General features: G+C 38.0%; 1 pseudogene; it reads left to right on the forward strand.

Moving 5' to 3' along the window:
• Positions 1 to 2,688: 2,688 nt before the first annotated feature.
• Positions 2,689 to 11,704, forward strand: LOC109111473 (annotated as a pseudogene).
• The last annotated feature ends 579 nt before the right edge of the window (positions 11,705 to 12,283 follow it).

Here is a 12,283-nt window from a genome sequence, read left to right on the forward strand (position 1 = left end):
CAGACGGCGGAAAGCGTTTGTTTTATAAAAACACATCATTTTGCTGATATTGTGAGTGCACACAAATAAAACTAACACCTTTACAGTTTAGAATGATATATAACTCTTGCCTTTATGAGCAAAAATTACTGCTTATTAAGTTGTTTCCACTGTTAGAAAAAAAATGCAAGTGATTGCGCCGGTGCCTCCATGTCCTGCTGAGCGCGCTTCAGCTTCAACGATGACACTACAGATGATGCAATCTCCTCCACCCTCCACATGTCTCTTACCCACCTAGAAAATAAAGACTCCTATGTCAGAATGCTGTTCATCGACTTCAGCTCAGTATTCAACACAATAATACCACAACAGCTCATAAACAAACTAAACCTGCTGGGCCTTAACAATTCTCTCTGTAATTGGATCCTGGACTTTCTAACTGGAAGACCTCATTCAGTCCGTGTCGGCCACAACACCTCGAGCACTACCACACTGAGCACAGATGCCCCACAAGGCTGTGTGCTCAGCCCGCTGCTCTTCACGCTGCTGACCCACGACTGCACTGCCAAGTTCAGCTCCAACCACATCATCAAGTTTGCGGATGACACAACTGTGGTAGGTCTCATCAGCAACAGCGATGAAACACACTACATAGAGGAAGTGGCACAACTGGCTGAATGGTGTGGCACCAACAACCTGTCCCTCAATGTGAGTAAGACAAAGGAGGTTGTGATGGACTTCAGGAGAAACTCTGTTGATCACCCCCTAATGACCATTGACAGCTCAACTGTGGAGAGAGTCAGCAGCACTAAATTCCTGGGGGTGCACATTACAGAGGATCTCACCTGGACCACCAACACCATGTCACTCTCCAAGAAGGCACAACAGCTCCTACACTTTCTCTGCCGGCTGAAAGGAGCAAGTCTTCCTCCACCCATCCTCACCACATTCTACAGGGGAACCATTGAGAGCGTGCTGACCAGCTGCATCACTGTCTGGTACAGGAACTGTAGTGCAGCAGACCGCAAGACCCTCCAGCGGACAGCGAACACAGCTGAAAAGATCATCGGTGCCCCTCTCCCTTCCATCCTGGACATTTTCCTTACACGATACTCCAGCAAAGCCAACAGTATCATGAAGGACCCCACCCATCGCTCCCACAGTCTCTTCCAGCTCCTACCATCAGGAAGACGGTACCAGAGCATCAGAGCCCGCTCCGCCAGACTGCTCAACAGCTTTTTCCCCCAGGCTGTGAGAGCTCTGATCTCAAATCACCCCTTCCTCCTCTGAAACCCCACACAAACCCCCTACCTCCTGAAACATGGACTATCTCACCTCCTCCACACCCCCAATCATACCACATCACAGAAAAACTGTCTGAAACAATTTTTTTTGTGAAATTCTCCTCTATGCGCACTAGACACTTTTCACACACACTGCTGAGTGTACATAATCACACAAAGACTCAAATATATTTACATGCTTGTGCACTACTAATCATCTTGCACTATTCCCCAGCCAGCTGCTTGACTTACAGTGTTTCTCTTTGCACATGTACAGTATTATGTGAAGCATTCGTACAGTCTACAGTATATAAACTTTTTTTTATAAATTCTATGTATAGGTAAACATTTATATATAGTATATTCATATTAAAAATCTGCCAGTAGGTTAGTTGTGTATAGGTACAGTGTTTATGTGTAGCATTTGTGTAGTTTGTATTTAGTTTCTTTTAGTTTATTTATAGGTAAACATTTATATATAGTATTTAAAGTAAAAATCTGTCAGTAGGTTAGTTGTGTATAGGTATAGTATTATGTAAAGCATTCGTATAGTCTGTATTTTTTAGCTTATGTAGCTTATGTTATAAATTCTATGTATAGGTAAACATTTATATATAGTATATTCATATTAAAAAATCTGTCAGTAGGTTAGTTGTATAGGTAAACATTTATATATAGTATATTTATAGTTCAAATCTGACAGTAGGTTAGTTGTGTAGGTTTTACTGTTTTACTTCATTGTTGTATGTTTGTATTTATGTAGCACCCTGGTCCTGTGAGGCACGATGTTCCATTGTATGTCCACACATGTAGACATGTAGAAAAATAAACACAACTTACATTTAAGGAACAAAAAATGCTCCAAACATTTTTCTAAATTTACTTTATTAAAAAAAATTAAACAAAATATAATAACTTTTCCATTACATACAAAACTGAGCTATTTTAATATGTATTATTTGAGGCCCATGCAGGGCCCCATTCCTACCTTTTGTCTGGGGCTCCCAATTCACTAAATCCGCCCCTGCACACCCCCGGAGCAGTGGGCAGCCCGGGAGTAGTTCGGGGTTCGGTCCCTTGCTCAAGGGCACCTCAGTTGTGGTATTGGGTTACGAGTCCGACTCTCTAACCATTAAGCCACGACTTCCTTTGCACAATATGTAATTCATGTGCAGTGTAAAATGTTGTTGTAACTACTGCCTCTTTAAAAAATAAATTATAAATCATTTCATTGATCTTTTATTTGCAATATGTGTTTGTACTAAACGTCCATTCCTCCCCTGTCATGTACTTTGATGAATACGTGGTGCGCTGGAGCAAGAAAACCTGAAATGTGTCGCGGACACACGTCACCAGTAGATGTCGCTGTTTTCCCCGCTCTCCATCATGACTCAGCGTGGGAGACTTTTATTTTGAAACATATTTGATCCCTTTACCCAGTTTCACTTGGTACGTGTTTAGTTCCGCGGCGGCGGTAACGGCAGCGGGAGAAGGGTTGTGAGTGCGGTTCTGTCGCCGTGGACGGGGCCGGAGATGGCGGAGTACAGTCAGACGGGTATATTAACGGCCCTGCTGCTGTTTACTGTGGTAACCGTGAGGGATATTTATGTGGGCCGCAGCAGCATGACTCAACAGGACAGCGCTGGAACCGATATACACATAGAGAGACAGAGCAAACACACATTATACACGGGCCCGGTTCTCAAGTTCCAGTTCTGGTGAGAAAATCCACAGACCTTGATGTTATTCAGTGTTTTTACTGTTTGTGTAAAGCCCACCGCGGATGCTAAGCTAATACGGCTAACGTAGCATGCCTGAATGTGTGAAAATATTAGCTGTAACGTATTAAAATATTTCAGTTGATAAATATGCACTAAAATAACTATATCCTGTATAATACATTTATTTGCATTATACATGGAAATTAATTTAAATAAATTGGACCATTTTTGTCTAATTGAAACGTGTTGAATTGAGCAGATTATTATAAATCTTCTTAAAGCTCCTGTGAGATTACATTGCCCTGTAAGAACAATTTATCCGAAGACAAAAGTGAAGAGAACGATTTTATTTTGATTTAACACTCTATAAAAGAATTAAACAATTGCATGGATATTATGTGCTTTTTGGAAAATAGGATGAGCTTTCATTTCATACCAACTAGTGTTTGTGGATGTCATATCAATGACCATTTCTAAAATGATTTATCACCATCCTTAAGTCTGTGTTTGTTTGTTTGTTTTTCTTTTTGTTTTTTTTTAGTATATCCTGAGGGTACAGTAAGGTGTTCCAGGAGTACTCCCGGTCCATTAACCAGCTGTACCCGGACATCCGAATCGAGGGAGAGAATTACCCTCCCAAACCCATCAACAAGTGAGTGTGTTTTTCCAGATGTTGTGGAATCAGCCCTCTGTTAGACGGTGGTGTAGCCCTAACTTTAACTTGTCATGTGCCTTCGTCTACAGATACATTGGAAATTTAATCTCCTACTTCAAACTGCTTGCCATCGCCTTGATTGTGACTGGACAAAACCCTTTCCAAATGTTTGGTATGAACACTCCAACAATATGGTCCTGGGGACAGGAGAATAAGGTAATGTTGTTGAAGTGCTTGGACTTTAACCTAATTTTATAGCGGAGTTTAGCTGAAGATAAACTTACACTGTGACTGTGTCATAGTTGAACTGACGCAAATCCTGTTTTGAGGAATGAGTAGCATTTCAGAGCCATAACCGCGTCATTGAGTGTGAAGGGCATGTCCGGAATTGCTGGAATCTGTATGATGACGTAGCGATTGTAAAAACGTGTTAAAGACGTAAAATCAAAATTGACTTTATTTTAGGGTTGCACGATTAATCGCATGCGTTTATTATACACATGTCATCAGTAAGGCCGGTTCTGTGATTAGTAGTAAATCTCCAGCATGTGCTTTCAGATGGAGCAGCATTTACTACACAGAGCCATAGTTCACTGACAGCGATTCGTCGCAGATAATGAACAGGATATAGCTTGAATTGTTTTGATACTGATTTCACTTTATTATTTTGTTTATTATTTTATTTTAAAAGGAAAATGTAACTAAATAAAATGGGACATGCTCACGAAATCTACTACATATACTCTATAAACACTATACTAGATTTTGTATAACTACAATATATAATTATATTTATAACTCATTTTTACTATGTAAATGACAAATTTACTCGTCCTAAGAAAATTCAACAGTGCCCCAACAATCCATTATGCCCCAATAAGAATAATACTATTGGGCCCCCCCAGCCAATACGACTGATTATTTTCAATGCTTGATTATTCACAAACTATAAATGTAACTCACCCATTATCCGTTTTATTTGTTGTAGCTGTGTTGCTTACATCACACCAATGTTTTTACCCTTCTGTGATTTTTAATTGCAACAGTAGCAAACCCACAAGAGTGGTCAGGTGTTAATTTGCACTTTAACATTCAGTCTTACAGTACTAAGTGGTATAAAAAGCGGTGTACTGAAAAGAAAATAAACCAGCAGACAAAGCATTTACAGAAAAGAATGTTATTTTAACAACATAAACTATTATACACAGCAGCAAGACATCTGTACATAAAAAAAAAAAACTCTCAATCTATAACTAACTAATTGAGGCATAATGATATTTGAATATACTAGCAAAGACCCCAAAGGTAGGCACAGGTAAATAATGTTAAGCTGTTATTAGTACCAAGTTTATGAAACAGAATTGTTTTATTACAAAAAATATATACCCAGGAAAGTTATTTTTACACAGAAGATGTAAGCAGCCACTTTTGGCACTTTTCCACTGCGTGGTATGACTCTGCTCAGTATGGTACGGCTCGGCTCAGCACAATTTGCTTTTCCACTGCAGTTTAGTATCGCTTTAGAGTGGATGGGATTATTTACATGTCGTTATATTTGCGCCGCCTCTACTGCCACGACCCCTAAAGAAAACGCTCTTCATTCCGCGTCGTCTCATTAAGCTCTCGCTGGATCCAACTAGAGGAACGTCTGTACTTCTGTAACAGACAACAAAACTTTTTGGTTGTTAAAAAAAGGTGCGCTCGTTTAAAACAGTTGCGTTCGATCATTGGCTGGCTGTGCTGATTTAAATCTAGCGGTTCTTTTGTGTTTGTGTCGCAAGTTCAGTGACGCAGGTAGCGTCGATTCTCTCCGGCCAATCCGTGATCAGCAGAGCTTACACGTCACGTTTTGGTAACGGTACGGTTCACTAGGAACCTCAACTGAGGTGGTACTAAAAAAGTACCAAGTACTGTACCCAGTGGAAAAACCCCCAAAAGTGAAACGTACCGAGCCGTACCGTGCCGTACCATACAGTGGAAAAGCGCTACTAGTTCTCTTATGCCTTGGGCCGGCTCTGGACAACCACATGAGAATGCTTAATGTCAAGTCAAGCCCTGATTACTGTAAGGTTACTAGTAACAACAGAGCCCAAACTTAAATTCAGTTACTATTTATTTTTAAATATAATCAACACTCAACTTAAGAAATTGTATGCAAACATGTAAATTGCACATAATGCAGTTTTAAATAAACCTAAAAATTATAAAAATTTATATTTATTTAAATTTAATCATTTACATTACAATCATTTGTCATAACAGATTTATTTATTAAATGTACATTAAAGGGATACTCCCAAAATGAAAGTTTTGTCATTAATCACTTACCCCCATGTCGTACCAAGCCCATAAAAGCTTAGTTTGTCTTCGGCACATTCACTCTCTGACAGCAGATGGCGCTAAACTGCAGAAAATGCAGCCGTTACCCTGAAAACCCCATAAATAAAGCATCTGCTACTTTGTAAAATGTATTTAAATTAGCCATATAGATTTAAATAACCATTCAGATTTGTGGATTTGCTATGGTGTTCATCACAGCGCCAATACTTAAATATTCAGACTTAATAAGCTATTTATTTTAAACTTTTTTTTACATTTTAATCTGGACTACTACATGCCCTAGATATTGTTTGAAAGTGTTTTGATTCTTTATTGTTTGTTCACACTTTACATTAGGGCTTCATTAGTTAATTCATTAGTTAACATAAATTGCCCATGAAAAATTCTTCTGAACATTCATTTATCTTAGGTATTCCAATATTTAATAACACATTGTTAAAATCTAAGTTGCAACTGTTATTTAATGAGCTAACATGAAATAAGACTTTTTTTTTTTTTAACAAAGATTAAATAAGACTTATATTTTTTTAACAAAGATTAATAACTTCTGTAGCAAATGACTAACGTTAACTAATGAGATATTATTGTAAAGTGATACCTATTGGTCTTTATAGTTCTTTTGCACTTTAATCTGTGTAAAACTTTTACATTTATATTTTTCTGTATTGCTTTATTGTATTTAAATGTTCAGTTATTTTTGTTATAAGAAAAAAGTTATACTGTATTATAACCACTTTTTGAAACTAAATTTCAATACCGTGATAAAATAATTAGCAATTAATCTCAACGTGAAAATGTGATACCGGCATATCCCTACTGCCAAGTAAATTGCACTGTCAAGGTCCAGAAAAGTATGAAAGACATCGTCAGAATAAAACAGTCTGCCATCAGTGGTTCAATCTGAATTTTATTAAGGTATGAGAATACTTTTTGTACTCTAAGAAAACAAAAATAACGACTTCATTCAACAATTCATCTCCTCTGTATCTCTCCGCATCTGCGTGGTGCCATTTTGGGGAATATCTGCTGAACGCAAGCAGCTTAAGCTCTTCTGTGTCAGCCATGACCAAAGGATACATTTTCTACATATATTTACACTTTGATTTAAACGAAAACAGCGCATCTGTGCAGCGCGGCTGACATAGAAGAGCGTAAGCTGCTTGCGTTCAGCTCATATTCTCCAAAATGGCACTACGGTGATGCTTGAATTATTGTTTGAATTTCCTGGACAAATTGAATTATTTGTTTCGGGACACATGCATACCGAACTGAAAGACGAATATGTGTGCCGTTAAATAAAAAAACTGCATTTTTTACTGCATATTGTTTTTAATAACATGGAAGAAAGTTTCTCACATTTAATGGGTCTGTTTTGCAGATTTTCTCCTGCCTTATGGCATTCTTCATTAGTAACATGTTGGAGACCCATTTCCTCTCGACAGGAGCTTTTGAGGTTACGTTGAATGGTAATGTCATTTGGATGATCACTTAACATTGGAAAGAATTCTTGAAACTATGTGAAGAGTATATGTATATCAAAGAAGCATCACTGTTCCTTTCTGTTTTAGATGTACCAATTTGGTCCAAGTTGCAATCAGGATATGTGCCCAACATTCAGGAGCTTTTCCAGATCTTGGATAACCACCTTAAGATGAATCAGGTTGACAAGATGAACTTTCCCTCACCATAGTGCTGTTGTTTTTGCCAAGAGACAGGTGAGTGGTAAAACCTGTACAATGACGTTAGCATGTATGTCACAGCATGTACAAACATAGCAGGTGTTTAACAATAAATTTGTTGTTGTTTTCAGTACAGGTTTGTCCCTAGGCTTAGAGACTATTTGCAAATATTAGTTCTGTTGCTAAAATAGTATGTCAAAATGGAATTTACACTGCTGTTCAAAAGTTTAGGGTCAGTAAGATTTTGAATGCTTTTGAAATAAGTTTATTAGGCTAAACTGCATTGTTTATTAAAATTGCAGTAAAAAGAGTAAAATTGTGAAATAGCAATACAATTTAAACTAAGTTTTCTTTTTTAAAAAAGTATGTAATTTTTCCTGTGATAGTAAAGCTGAATTTTCAGCATCAGTGTCCCGTGATTCTTTAATTCTTATATTTTATTCATAGCTCAGACAAAATCTTGATTGGCCCTCATCTCGTCCCAAACTCTGCCTATGAATTAATTTAAGGTGACACTGATACCTCTCTCCTTCGGCACAAATCCAAATGTTTACATATCTGCAACATATCTGGATGCTAAAATATTATTTATTATGAAATAGAACTTATAATTCACACTCATCAAAAACCATCCCACACAAACAAACACAGTCACTCGCCACTCACAACGAAACAAAATATACAACAAAGCAGCAATACTACTAATGTTTCTCTAACTGTATTTTATTTTAATAATAAACAGGCTGCAATATCGCAAAAATATGTTGTCTGTGTGCTTGTGAGGTGCCAGTGCGATAGTCATACCAACGCTGGTTTACAGTTAAGTTAGAAGCAAGACATTGAAATCCGTCAAGCTTTTGCAAAATGAATCAATTTGTCAAGCTTTTGCAAAATAAAGCAAAATACTTTCTGCCATCTTGTTTTTCTTTCCATTAAACTTTAGACTTTCAAAAAAAAAAAAAAAAAAAAAAAAAAACGAAACTCAGCTTCTTTTGTTTTGTTAATCTGTTAATGATTTAAGTGAAATATATTTTGTCTATAGGCCTATATATTCCCTTTTATGCAAGCTTACAGTTTTATTCTGTTTTCTCCGTTCACAAAAGTGCTACAGGTGCGTGTGATCTTTTGAATCCACCTTACACTATCCTCGGATAAACTCTGACGCCAGTGCATTGCCATTGCGACTTACCGATGAGTTCACAGCTGAGTGGGCATTTCACTCGTTGGATGCGTCAGCTTCACATTTGCAGGCCGTACTACTGGAATTTGTGATTGGTTGACACCAAATTTCAAATATTAAATGGAACGATAAATTAACATTATTAACTGGTTAATGGCCATTTAAAAATTTAGATTCTGTCTGGGACCATAAAATTTGATTTAGTTTCTGGTTCTGTTCCTGTCAGAATTTCGTTCGTTTCCGGTAGGGCTGGACCAGAATATTCGAATATTCGTTCAGTGGTTTGGCATTCGATTTTCAGTTTTGAGATTTGAATATTCTAAAAAAATAAATAAAATTCAAACACCTGTCATCCCCCGCCAAACGGTTCTCAATCGCCCTTGAATATGAATTGCCCATGAGTGAACGTCATGATTCAGTTCATCTGGAAGAGAAGACAAAAATGCCAAGACCTCAGCTGTGTGGGAGCACTTTAAATTGAGTGAGGACAAGACAAAGGCAGTTTGCCAAATATACGATTTGAAACTGGCCTACCGCAACAGCATATCAAGTTTGAAAAATCACCTGAGTTCTGTAAGTAGTATGCCTATAGTATATTGTTGGTGTAAAAAAAAAAAAAACCTAGCTGCTTTTATCCGCCATGTTAATCAGTAATTTTACACATGATAAAAACGTGCACTTAATTTGCTTGGAAAATACTTGTGTATACGGCAGCCATAAGAAAAAAAAAACGTACAGTAGCCTAGCCTAATAATAATTTGTCAAAATTAAAATTATTGCTCTTAACAGACCTGTGTGTTTTGTATCACTAGTGCAGTGTTTGTTCTCAGAGCATATAAGCCCTGCCCGCGTGAGGCGTGCAACATGCAGCTTCTGGTTCACGCTGTTCTGTAGTTTATTAAAAGTTTATTAATTCTGAACATGTCGCGTGTCCATATTGCATCAAAATGCGACACTGCACTCACTGTCCGCAGCAACGCACCCGCCACGCATGAAGTTGATTGGATGAACAGTTCTCGACATAATAAAAATGCAAACAGACAAACACACAGAGATTCCTGCCTTTATTACAACGTGTCTACACCGGACGCAAGTCGTGCAGCAACAGCTAAAGTCGGTCTACACTGGACGCGACCGTTAAAAATCAATTGAAATTTGTGTCAGTACGTCATAAATAGAACCCAGCAGCAGTTTACTGTCGGGATTATGTCAGCCACGAGCGCCGCGTCCAGTGTAGACAGCATAATAGGTTCTATTGTATTTTGTCACGCCGCGCCACTCACGTCCGGTGTAGACACAGTGTTAGAGAGAAGAATATGTTCAGCTCCCTCCCTCCGAAGCTTCGAATATTCGGTGTTGATTACCACTGAAGCTTCGAAGCTCAAAAAATTGTATTCGGACCAGCCCTAGTTTCCGTTTTTCATTTTCGTTCCTTGAATCGGTTCAGAGTCCTGCATTTTCCTGCCATTGTTTTGCTGCAAACTGCCTTTTTTGTCCTCTTATTCAGACTGCAAAATTACATTCACAGCTCAAATATGTTTTATTTTGCCATGGAGATTCAGCAGTGGCAGCCATAGAAAAGAGATGCAGGAAGTACTGCCTAGATTTTTGCACAGACATATTTCTTTCTAAGGGAAAAAAAATTGAATTGTAGAGTCTTGTTTCCAATGTATGTACTTCAGTAAAACCTATTTAAAATGTGCTTTTGTCACTGCTGCTGTGTCGAACAACATGCATAATTCAGCACAACAACAGCATTGAGTGTGGTAATGTCCTCTGCAGGTCTCCGGAGCTGTTTCTCTGGTCAGCGGGACTGTGGACTGTGGCATAATGAAGGCCTGCGCTGCAAACAGCATGCTGTTAGCACAGGCTCGATGCTCGGCCACCACACACACTCTTTCTGTCCAGCGACACACACCTTTGGATCGACTACATCTCTTCAGAGCGTCAGACTACATGCATTCATAGTATGAGAGTCACGTATGAGCTAAAGCAGTGGTTCCCAACCTCGTTCCTGGAGGCCCCCCAGCACTACACACTCTGCATCTCTCCTTTGTCTGACACACCTATTTCAGGTCTTGGAGTCTCTACTAATGAGCTGATGATCTAAATCAGGTGTGTTTGATTAAGGAGATATGGAAAACCTGCAGTGTTGGGGGCCTCCAGGAACATTGTTGGGAACCACTGAGCTAAAGGCACTACAATTAATTATGCTGAAGCTTTTTTTGTTTTTTGATCAGGGTTCTGTTTATAAGTGCTTTAAGCTGCAATTGAATGGAATTGTTCCATCTTTCTCAAGGGCAACTGTGATGTTTTCTTAACGTAGACCTTTAACATGATTAATTGTTTGCACTGGTGTAGACTGTACTGTACTGCGGGTATTGGAGTTTTTAAGTAGTGGGAATGTCTGTGTACTGTGGAAACATGCAGTTTTGTTAATGAGCTAGATGATTTTTTTAAATGCTTGAAATTGTATATTTTATGTCCTGTTTGTCATATGTTTGCTGGTTAGATTCATAAGTACAGCATGTGCTTGTGGAGAGAATTTAGGCCAGATCTTCCTCTCTTCTGCTTAAACTTTAACCGTGTACATTAGCACTGCCAGAGTAATCTGGAATCAGCGTAACTCTTCAGATCGCTGCTGTGAGTGTTGCATATCAGAAGATGTGAATGGTATTTCCAAAGACTCCCTCTATTTTTCCAGCTCTCTCCATATAGATGTGGCGGTAAGCAATGAAACCCTTATATTTTATTGTACCTCTCTGTGAATTTGTAACAAAAGTGATACTAATATTGTTGGGATTAAGTTGCATCGGGAGAAGAAATTTTCGCAGTGATGTTAAATAAAGATTAAAATATTTCAAAAAGTTGTCTATGAATTATTTTCATAATCTGTTTTCTTGTTATTGAGATTTACGACTTCAAGATTAATGTACTGTTTGTGTGTGTGTTTTGTACTCCACTCTTTTAAAGCCTCCTCAGGTTTTGTAGTCTTTTGTGATAGTTGTGCACGAGTTACTGGTTTATACTGATCAGCTGTTTACTGTTCTTTTCTATTTATATTCTTGTTATTATTTTATGATTTTATGACATTTTACTGATTCTGTAAGGGATATGTTAGCACAGTGGTGTCATGAAACTGAACCTTAGTGTTTATTATCTACCTTAGACAAAGCTAATCTTGGAATAAGGGTCATAGTCATTCATCATATCTTGAGTATTTAAACTTTAAAGGAGCATGATATGAACATCCAGTACTTCACAACAAAACAAAAATATTTTGGTTTGGCTTTTGAGTTGATCTTTGTGTGGGTTTGCTTAATAAACTGAACATTCGTCTAAAACTGTACTTCACAATTGACTGTGTAAGACTATTTATAGGGGAAAAAAAGTCTAGCTGAGGAACATACTACATATATTAACTCATGTTTCGAAGACATCTTTCA

Source organism: Cyprinus carpio, chromosome B14 (assembly GCF_018340385.1).
Source record: "Cyprinus carpio isolate SPL01 chromosome B14, ASM1834038v1, whole genome shotgun sequence".
Lineage (NCBI taxonomy): Eukaryota > Metazoa > Chordata > Actinopteri > Cypriniformes > Cyprinidae > Cyprinus > Cyprinus carpio.